We start from the raw sequence: 10,149 nt of genomic DNA, 5'->3' as shown, positions 1-10,149 counted from the left end.
AGCACGTCAGATGAGGGCCGGAATTCTGGAAGAAGTCAAGAAAGAGATCGAGAAAATGTTGGCCGCCGGGTTCATCAGGCCATGCAGGTATGCTGAGTGGATCTCCAGTATCGTTCCTGTAGAGAAGAAGGACGGCCGATGGCGTGTGGCCATCGATTTCCGAGATCTCAATAGAGCCACTCCAAAGGACGAGTATCCGATGCCTGTGGCAGAAACGTTGATAAACGCCGCTGCTGGCCACAAGGTGTTGAGCTTCATGGATGGCAACGCCGGCTATAACCAGATCTTCATGGCTCCGGAAGATATACACAAGACCGCATTCAGAGTGCCAGGGGCAGTAGGCTTGTTTGAATATGTGGTCATGACCTTTGGGTCGAAGAATGCTGGTGCAACGTACCAACGAGCCATGAATTATATATTTCATGATCTGATCGGAAAGTTGGTGGAGATCTGTATCGACGACGTGGTAGTCAAATCTGTCTCCATGGAGGGACACTTGGATGATTTACGGCGCGTCCTAGACCGAACTCGGAAATTCAGACTGAGAATGAATCCGAAGAAGTGTGCCTTTGGCGTGACGGCTGGTCAATTCCTAGGTTTTCTGGTTCACGAACGGGGAATTGAGATCGGCCTGAAAAGTCAGGAGGCGGTGCGTACCATGCAGCCGCCAACCATGAAGAAGGAGCTCCAACGTCTCATCGGCAAAATCAATTTCGTCCGACGATTCATCTCTAATCTGTCAGGGCGAATCGAGCCGTTCATGGCGCTGGTGAAAACTAAATCTGACGACGAGTTTCACTGGGGGGCAGAACAGCAACAGGCGTTTGATGAGATTAAGCATTATCTGACGACGCCGCCTGTGCTAGTTCCGCCCCAGCAAGACAGACTGTTCTACATCTACTTGTCAGTAGCTGACACATCCATCGCTTTGGTAGTGGTGCAACTCTACGAAGGCGTGGAAAAGGTCGTTTTCTACCTTAGCAGAAGGATGCTGGACGCGGAGACAAGATATCCTGAGGTCGAAAAACTTTGCCTCTGCCTGTTCTTTACCTGCACCAAGCTTCATCACATCCTTTTGACGGCAGAGATCATCGTCATATGCAAGTCAGATGTTGTCAAGCACATGTTGTCGGCCCCTGTTTTGAAAGGCCGACTTGGTAAGTGGATGTTTGCGTTGTCAGAGTTCGATCTCCGGTATCAGCCAGCGAAAGCAGTCAAGGGACAAGCGTTGGCCGATCTTATCGCTGAACGGATCAGTACCAATATAGCAGCACTATCCATACGTGCATGGGCTATGTTCTTCGATGGATCGGCTTGCGACGATGGTTGTGGCATCGGCATACTGCTCGTGTCGCCCCGGGGGGCAGAATACTCCTTCTCCATCAGATTATCTACCCCTTGCACCAATAACGTAGCAGAATATGAGGCAATACGTAAGGGAATGGAGTTACTACTGGAAGCCGGGGCAGAAGCAGTAGAACTTTTTGGAGACTCCAAGTTGGTGATTAACCAGCTCACGGATGAATATAAGTGCGAGAGTGAATCGCTTTTCCCATATTGGATGGAATGCCGTGAGTTGATGACACAGTTTCGGTACATCAACTTCAATTGGGTCCCAAGATCCCGAAACACCGAGGCCAACAATCTCGCACAAATAGCGTCAGGCTACATAGATACAGCTGACGGGTCAGAAGTTCAGATACAATTCCTGGAACAGGATGATTGGAGAGCCGAAATCTTCAATTACTTAAAAGATTCGGCTCGGGGGGCACCTAAACGGATAAGATACAAAGCCATGAAGTATGTCCTCATAGGAGACGACATGTTCTACAGGACGTTGGAAGGGTTGCTACTCAAGTGCCTGGGACCAACTGAGTCTAATCGGCTCTTACATGAGGTGCATGAAGGCGCCTGTGGAACGCATCAGTCGGCTCATAAGATGAAGTGGCTGATCAGACGATCAGGTTTTTATTGACCCACCATGCTTGAAGATTGCTTCAATTATTACAAGGGGTGCCAAGCGTGTCAGATGTTCGGGAAGATTCAGATGGTACCAGCATCAGCGATGAACCCCATCATCAAGCCTTGGCCGTTTCGGGGGTGGGGCATGGATATGATCGGCAAAATCCATCCGGCGTCGAGCAAAAAACACGAATGGATTTTGGTTATCACAGATTACTTCACCAAGTGGGTGGAAGCCGTCCCTATGAAGAAGGTGAAATCAGAAGATGTGATCAAGTTTGTGAAAGAACACGTTATTCATAGGTTCGGAATTCCCCAAACTATCACGACCGATGGAGGTTCGGTCTTTGTTTCTAAGGAATTCAGGAAGTTCTGCGATGACATGGGTATTAAACTGATCCGATCATCGCCGTACTATGCTCAAGCTAATGGGCAAGCTGAAGCGTCCAATCAGAGCCTGATCAAGCTGATCAAGAGGAAAATTGACGAAAACCCTAGGGACTGGCATGAGAAGTTATCAGAAGCATTATGGGCCTACCGCATGTCGTGCCATGGAGATATAAAGACTTCGCCGTACCAGCTTGTCTATGGACAGGAAGCCGTATTACCTTGGGAAATTACGGCTGGATCAAGACGTGTCACGTTTCAGAATGATCTGACAGCTGAAGAATATGCAGCCTTGATGAGTGATACTATTGAGGATGCAACAGAACTTAGGCTTTGGTCGTTGGAGAAGATTAAGGAGAACAAAGCCAGGGTGGCTCGTGCCTACAATAAGAAAGTTAGAAATGCATATGGCAAATGGTCTCCTAATTGGCACAGTCCGTACAAAGTTGTCTAGGCCTTGAAGGGTAATGCATACATGCTGGAAGAGTTGAGCGGCGAGAAGTTCCCAGTAGCTGTCAATGGTCAACACCTCAAGAAGTATTTCCCAAGCATGTGGGATGATGGGTAGTAAGATGTGGGGGCCGATTTAAAATCGGCCAGTAAAAAAAAATCACAGCCGATGCGCAGACATCGACTTGAGAAAACATATGGAGATAACAGTATGCAAATGCAGCCGATGCACGGGCATCGACTTCAGAATAACAAAGCCGATACACTGATATCGACTCTAGAGGAATAAGCTCAGATTAGCAAGTTAACGGAATCGGTTCAGACCAGAAATCATGATATGTGAGACGAATCTCCTAATGGTTGCTGAGGAGTTCAATCTGATGGTTTGAACGAGAATTAGGCCTACTGAGGCCTGTTGGACTGTGCGTTTAGGCAACAGTTTGGCCTCAGATCACCGTACGAGCCGATGTTTCGCTATCGGCTCTCTGTACGACAACTCCATTCAACAATCGGCAAGGTTGACAAGGAAGCGAAGTTAATTAAAGGATATTTTCTTCATTAATAAGGGGATTTCTTACAAAGAAAGAGCCGATTGCTCAGGGAAGGAAAAGGGCAAAAGCCAACTACTACTACTGGTCCCTAATCTAGGGGCCGTTGCTGCCCTCGTCGTCGCTGCCTCCGGCGCAGCTGCTGAGAGGCTCCTCATCAGAGCTTCCGTAGCCTTCTACGGGAGCCTCATCTTCCTCATCGTCGTCATCGCTGTCGTCGTCCCACCAGGTGCGGAGGCGCTTCGCTGGTGGGTAACCTTCGAGGGAGTCGTCGTCGTCCTCCTCCTCCTCCGCCTCTTCCTCGGAGGAAGTGAAATCATCCCAGGAGAAGCGGTCGTCCTCGCTCTCCGCCTCCTCTTCCCCCTCGACGAGGAATTGGAGGTCGCCCTCTCCGTCGGTCAGGGATTTGTCATCCTCAGACCAGATGGAGGAGCCGTGTTCCTCTTTGTCCCATGTCGTTGGGGCGAGAATGTCGTGCGCCGCCAACGAGCCCCACTCCGGTGTCGGCTCGCGGGATGAGGAGGAGTCAGAGAAGACCGATGAGGAAGAAGAGGAAGACATGGCTATGGGAGATTGGGGGTTTTTTGGGAGCCGATGGCCAGAACAGAGCAAGGTGATGAAGTGGCAAACTGCTCAGAGCGGTTAAATAAAGGGGCTATAGTAGAAATTCAATGCCACGGCAGTTTCCGAGGAGGTGGTGCCCAAAGACAACGGTCAAATCACGCGGAAAAGTTGAGAAGACAGGGCATCATGATGAAGAATGCTGCGACGGTTCTGCTCTGCCATGACATGACCCGACGAAGAAAAAACAGAGTGATTTTGGAATTATCAATTCCAAAACCAGGGGGGCATGTGTTATCACCGGAGTTTGACCAAGTCAGAGGTGGGCCGCGATCAAGATGGGTTTTAAGATTATATACTGAAGAAGTACGTGAATCGGCCTTATATGCGAAGTTGGGCTAGATTGCCCATGTATCTGTAATATAGTAGATCGCATCTTAGATAGAGTTTCACCCGTGCACGGTTAGGTGCACGCCTAAATTAGAAAGTCCCCTGGACTATAAATATGTATCTAGGGTTTATGAATAAACAACAACCAACGTTCAACCAACCAAATCAATCTCGGCGCATCGCCAACTCCTTCGTCTCGAGGGTTTCTACCGGTAAGCAACATGCTGCCTAGATCGCATCTTGCGATCTAGGCAGCACAAGCTTTATGTTGTTCATGCGTTGCTCGTACTGAAGCCTTTTTGATGGCGAGCAACGTAGTTATCATAGATGTGTTAGGGTTAGCATAGTTCTTCGCGTAACATGCTATCGTAGTGCAACCCTTGCATATCTAGCCGCCCTTACACCTATCTTAGGTGTAGGGGCGGCACCCCGCTTGATCATTATTTAGTAGATCCGATCCGTTACGATTGCTCCTTGTTCATCAAGGGTTAGTTTAATATCTGCAATAGTTAGGCCTTACAAAGGGCGGGAGGATCCAGCGGCACGTAGGGTGTCGTTTGCTAGTCCTAGACAGGATGTTCCGGGGATCAACCTCGTGTTGGTTTTTAGGCCTTGTCTAGGATCGGCTTACGATCACCGTGCGTGGCCGCGAGGCCCAATCCTGAGTAGGATGATCCGATTATGCGGTGAAAACCCTAAATCGTCGTAGATCTCATTAGCTTTATCTTGATCAAGCAGGACCACCATATATTCGTGCACCTTGTACGAATCATGGGTGGATCGGCTCCTTGAGCCGATTCACAGGATAACCTGAGAGCCGATCGAGGCTCGTATTTAATGTTTACGTGTATGCCATGCAGGAAACTAAGCGAGGCATCTCCATCACCTTCCTGACCAGGTATAGGTCAGGTGGCACGCCCTTGCATCAGCATCGGACGTGTGTACCAGAGGCTTTGCGGGCCGTCGCTCGGAGGGACCTCGGCCAACCGCAGCCCTAGGTTGTTCTCGGCTCTACGGTGTTGCCCGTCGCTGCCCGCCGGTGGGTTTTGGCAGCAACACCGGGTTGATGAGGTGGAGGGGCGGAGGAAGAAAAAAAGGAAAGAGGAGGAGGAGGAGGAGGAGGAGGAGGAGGAGACAATATTTTAGTTTTTTCATCAAAATCTAAAACCTGAAAAACTCTGTTTTCCTTTTTAAATTTGAGGAACTAAAAAATCGGATGTAAAATTTTACGTAGATACATTTTTATATAAAAAAAATTCATTGAAGGTCGTATGCAACCAGAAATCCCGATTTACCGAAACATGACACCATTTTGCATGATATATCAAAATTTATGTTTTTAAATTTTCGTTAAAACTAGATGGCAAAACATATGGGCATCTAGAAGGATTATATTGTTTGAATTTTTATCATTTTATTTTATTTTTTTGAAAACTGAAAAAGCGATCCACGCGAGGGTGGATAGTGGTGCGTCGGCGGTAATCAACATTACACCGGCATCCCACTATAGTGGTGCACCGATAGTAAGGGTGGGTCGGATTTTGGCATCCATCTAGACCTGGTTGAGCGTTATCCCCGACGCACCTTTCTGGATGTGCGCCAGCGGTATTTTCTTATCACCGGGGCGCCTCAATAGGCATGCACTTTGTTTTGGTGTACCGGTGGTAACCCTTGACCTAGAGCATGTTTCCTAGTAGTGACTCGACCCACTCTTCACCGGTGTCCCACTTCGGAGCCCATCTTTTACGCTTGGGTTGGCCCATGTCTTGTGCTGGAGATTGGTCAGCGGTCACCTCTCCTATGTTACCTATGATAGAATATGTGTTAGTATTATACATGTGTACGTCTTGGGTCCATATAATGAGAAGGAAACCTCCGGCCCCTGTGTGTTGTGCAATTCCAATACTCTTTCTCTCTAACTCTATTAACCTCCATCACTCCATGGAGGGAGGGGTCGATGACATTTTTCCGTGTGCATTTTTGTTACACACGACAACGAATTGGGCTGAAAACACCCCACACGGGAAGAAAACAACAGAAAATCACGCCTTGCAGGGAAAGGAAAGGATGCGATGTGGCTCTGAATGTTTGCCCAATGTCCTTTAGGAGACACTCGTCAAAGACAAGAAAGTGTGGCAAGCAAGCCACGTGTCCCAGGAGATTGCCGTAATTTATTTTTTTACGGTGTGTATTTGCTAAAGTTTGATGTGCCGGATTCTTCGTCGTCTATTTGCCATGTGTATTCATGGCTCTTTGCCTTATCTCTTATATTTTTCGCATGTTTTTCTCGGCTCGGTAAATCCCTTCTTTGTCGAGTTCCAGGGTCTTTTTCACTTGGCGAGGTTCGCGGAACACGCCGACAATATTGAAGTGTCTTTAGAGCGGTGCTTTATGCATTTAGAGCATCTCCACCAGGGAGCCCAATAGCGCTCCCGATAGTGATTTGGGGGACGGCGACAAAATTGTCTCACACTGGCACGCCCAATAAAGTGTCGGCGCCATTTCGAGCCTAATAAAACCGCAGGCAACCCCGTGTTGGTCCCTTCGGGTGGTGTGCTGAATGGGCGCGTCGGCGCCTCGCGGCACGTTGGAAAACGTCCGTGGGCCCCGCCCTGCAGCGGCTCGAACTTCACCGTCCGAAGGAGGAAGACATGCATCCACCACCGCCGCCTGCTGGTGAAAATGTGGTGGGAGACGGAGCAGGAGGCGCAGGCAGCCTACCGTGGCCCCGACGACCTGGCGTACGCACCGGGATAGCACCCGCTCGTCGGCCGCTCCGTCGACGAGGACTACCGGCAGGTGACGTACATTGTGCATGAGGCGTAGCTGTGGTTCGCCAGGGTCTCCGGCAACTTCGCCGACCTCGCCACCACAGCGCCTTCTCCACCACCGGTGCTGAAAGAGGAAGAGACCGACTGGGAGTTCTCTGATGATGACGACGGCGGCGGCAACTGCGCAGAAAGCGGCAACTACATTGCCTTTAACCGCTGCTAGATTACTATTTGTATTGCCATCTTTTGTACAAACTCGCCGTTTTTTATAGAAAACAAATGAAATTTGTCGTCCTTTTGTGTTTTCAATTTTTGCACGTTTATTGGGGCCACCGTACAAGGGCCACCGGTGTGGGGAAGCCTTCCCTAAACCGAGGAAGGAGTGTCGGTGTCCCCCATAAGCGAATGCCGGCGCAGCTACCGGCACCTATTTGGGGTCGTCGGTGGAGATGCATCTGGCTGGCTAGCTTCATCGTCGTTTCATAACAAATGAAAGCACTGGCTGGCTAGCTTGGTCTGTACGTGCATGCATGTCCGCGAGATGAGCTTCAGTCCATGGGCAAATCGTATTGGTACCTTGGTATGACGTGGCTTTTCAGTTTGATTTGGGACGATGGAGCTTGGTTGCCACGTCAAGTTGAATTAGGCGTCCCCTACGGCCGGAGGCGCGTTAGTTACAATCCGATGGCAAAATACATGCACATTCTTTGATTCGTTTCAAGATTTACACTAGTAGTACTGCATGCAATCGAACCGGGTACTACTTGCACTCCGTTTCCGTTTCTGGATAGCTGTTAGACGTGTGGATCATCGATATAAGCTGGACGGCCCACAGCATTAGAGCACACGCGCGCGGCCTCTTCTTCCACTCCTTTCATCGCATCCATCGCTGATCGATCCATGGCGTCCGCGGAAGATGGCCGTGCCCCTCCTGGGGCTGTCTTCAACCTGCCCGATCACGAGCTCATCACTAAGTTCCTGCGGCCAAAGGTGGCCGGGCTGCCGATCGACGACCACCACAACATCCACGACTTTGACGCATACTCCTTGTCACCCGACCAACTCGTTGAGGAGCGCGAGGAGGCGTTGGGGACCGACAACCACGACGGGAAAGGGGGTCACTGGTACTTCTTCACACCGGTGCGTCGTCACAAGGCAAAGAACGGCCGCGGGAGGCGGCAGCGTGCCGTCGGCGAGGGTTACACATGGCACTCGGAGCATCGCGAGGAGCCCGTATTTGACGAAGAAAATAACTGCGTTGGCTACAAGATGGAGCTCTCCTACCAGTTCAAGGAGTCGCCGCGAGCTAGACCTACCAGGCTCGGATGGTGCATGACGGAGTACCGCCTCAACGACGATGCCGCCGGTCTGGTCCTATGCAGGGTCTGCGTGTCGCGCCACAAGACGGAGACGACGTACGACTCGGTAATCAAGGCCATGGAGGCCATGGTAAAGGATGATCTTGTCCCAAATTCGTCCCCGGTGGCTAGAGTTGTTGTTACTGGTGAGGCGGTTACTACAGTTGTTATTCAGAAGCAAATGGCGCGGAGGTGCCCGGCCAAGCCTCAGTGGAAGTGGGAGGCTGTCCCGCATGGAGATAATGTTTTTCTCATTAGTTTCCCATCCTTTGAGGACCTTGATGTGGTGGATGGAATCCAGATGGCGGTTCCAGGTTTTAACTCCCAGATGTCTGTCTCTGTTTGGAAGCCTACGGATGTGCCACACAAGTTTGAGCTTGAACAGGTTTGGCTGCATGTGGAGGGAGTGCCGCATAATGTTCGCCATTTTTGGGGTTTGTGGGCTGTTGGATCGCTGATGGGGAAGACTCTGGATGTTGATCTCCTCAGTTTGAGGCGCAGAGGAGTCGTTCGGGTTCTGGTCGCCATGTTTGACACTACTAAATTCGGTAAAAAGGATGCGGCGACCTTTGTGAAATCTGATGTGGTAGTGAAACTAAAGGGCTACGAGTTCCGTTTCAGTCGTGAGTCACCTTCTTATGTTCCTGAGGCAGATTTTGTTCCTTTTGTTTGGAGGAAGAAGGATGGCGATGGAGATGGAGGAAAAGGGAAGGAGCATGAGGATGCGATGGATACATCTGAGTTCGCGCAGGGCACATCAGATACAGTAATGCACCAGGCTCAGGGTTCTAGTTCCTCGACAGTGGCACCAGTTGGGTCTTCTCAGGTTGCTGCGGTCCTTCATGCAGTCACGCCTTTTAACTCCGATCCGAAGACTCCCCGGGGTATTGCTCTTGTGGCGGCTTTGCGTAAGTCGCATCCGTCGTTGGAGCGACGGTCGCCGACGGCTCTTGTGGGCTCGGACATGCAGCCACCTTTATCTTTGGTGGACGGACATTTTTCTTCGAAGGCGGTCACCGCGGAGGAGCTGAGTGTGGCACTTTCCTCAGTGTCTTCTCCTTCGCAGCGATTGGTGGTGCAGGATGTGGCGTCGGAGGCTCTCGCCAAGAAGGTCCAAGTGACGCCGTCTACATCACGCGGGCGGCGAAACGTTCTTGGTCGGACCAGGCCTTCTCCGCCGCCAGGGGATGCTGCTCTTGCTTCCCACCCTGCTCACGGGCCGGGTGGAGGGCAGCTGTTACCGGCGCATGCAGGCGTGGATGGTGGTGAGCAGCAGATCCCGGCCGTTGGTGAGCAGCAGCTCACAGTCGTTGGGGAGCAGCGGCTCAAGTCTGTAAGTGAGCAAAAGCATACATACGTTCGTGAGCAGCAGCTCACATGCGCTGGGGAGCAGCAGCTCACGTCCATGTGTGAGCATGCACTCAAGTACGTTGGGGAGAAGCAGTTTACTTCCGCTCCTCTTGAGCACGGTCAGCGCGTGGCCGGGGCTGCACCTGCAGGTCGCGATGGAGAGCAGCAGCTCCTCCTTGCTGCTGACCAGACAGAGCGCCATGGGCCGGCGCGAGGCTGCGTTGGGGAGCAGCAGCTCCCCCTTACGGCTGACCAGCCAGTGTCACGTGGGCCGGCGAGTGGCGTCTCCCTGCCTGGGGCCGTCGCCGATAGGGTGCTTCGGCTGGAGATGGTGGTGCCGCGCGAGGGGAAGGGCGGGAGCTCGGAGGCGGT

The sequence above is a fragment of the Lolium perenne genome, chromosome 4 (genome assembly GCF_019359855.2).
Source record: "Lolium perenne isolate Kyuss_39 chromosome 4, Kyuss_2.0, whole genome shotgun sequence".
Classification (NCBI taxonomy): Eukaryota; Viridiplantae; Streptophyta; class Magnoliopsida; order Poales; family Poaceae; genus Lolium; species Lolium perenne.
The sequence above is the reverse complement of the archived record's forward strand: the minus strand, read 5'-3'. Positions refer to the sequence as shown.